Below are 977 nucleotides of genomic sequence, written 5' to 3'. Positions count from 1 at the left end.
AGTGGGGCAGGGGGCCGCAGTATCCACTCAGTGGGGCAGGGGGCCGCAGTATCCACTCAGTGGGGCAGGGGGCCGCAGTATCCACTCAGTGGGGCAGGGGGGCCGCAGTATCCACTCAGTGGGGCAGGGGGCCGCAGTATCCACTCAGTGGGGGGCCGCAGTATCCACTCAGTGGGGCAGGGGGCCGCAGTATCCACTCAGTGGGGCAGGGGCCGCAGTAATCCACTCAGTGGGGCAGGGGGCCGCAGTATCCACTCAGTGGGGCAGGGGGCCGCAGTATCCACTCAGTGGGGCAGGGGGCCGCAGTATCCACTCAGTGGGGCAGGGGGCCGCAGTATCCACTCAGTGGGGCAGGGGGCCGCAGTATCCACTCAGTGGGCAGGGGGCCGCAGTATCCACTCAGTGGGGCAGGGGGCCGCAGTATCCACTCAGTGGGGCAGGGGGCCGCAGTATCCACTCAGTGGGGGGGGCCGCAGTATCCACTCAGTGGGGCAGGGGGCCGCAGTATCCACTCAGTGGGGCAGGGGGCCGCAGTATCCACTCAGTGGGGGGCCGCAGTATCCACTCAGTGGGCAGGGGGCCGCAGTATCCACTCAGTGGGGCAGGGGGCCGCAGTATCCACTCAGTGGGGCAGGGGACTGTGGTGGGGACTAGAGTCCCGATAACAATTTGGCGGGGAAATGGGGGTGACAAAACATTGGTGGCTGTACCATTAAAGAAAAAGTAGTATCCTTGCTCCGTGTACAGGCTGGCATCACAATCAGTATATTGATTGAGCAGGGAACCCCCAGTAGCCCATTTCATCCAGCTTTGGAAAGCCCATTCGGGCCTCATAGCAATGCGGAATGCCCTAGACCCAACAGTGATATGAGAGACATTCGCCCAGCCACCAAGGAGCTGGAGGCCGGCGTTCAATGGAACGCAGGTGGTGTTATGACAGATGCATTGGCCAGACGCCTGAGTGACGTGACACCTCC

Source organism: Scyliorhinus canicula, unplaced genomic scaffold, assembly GCF_902713615.1.
Source record: "Scyliorhinus canicula unplaced genomic scaffold, sScyCan1.1, whole genome shotgun sequence".
In the NCBI taxonomy this organism is placed as follows: Eukaryota; Metazoa; Chordata; class Chondrichthyes; order Carcharhiniformes; family Scyliorhinidae; genus Scyliorhinus; species Scyliorhinus canicula.
The sequence above is the reverse complement of the archived record's forward strand: the minus strand, read 5'-3'. Positions refer to the sequence as shown.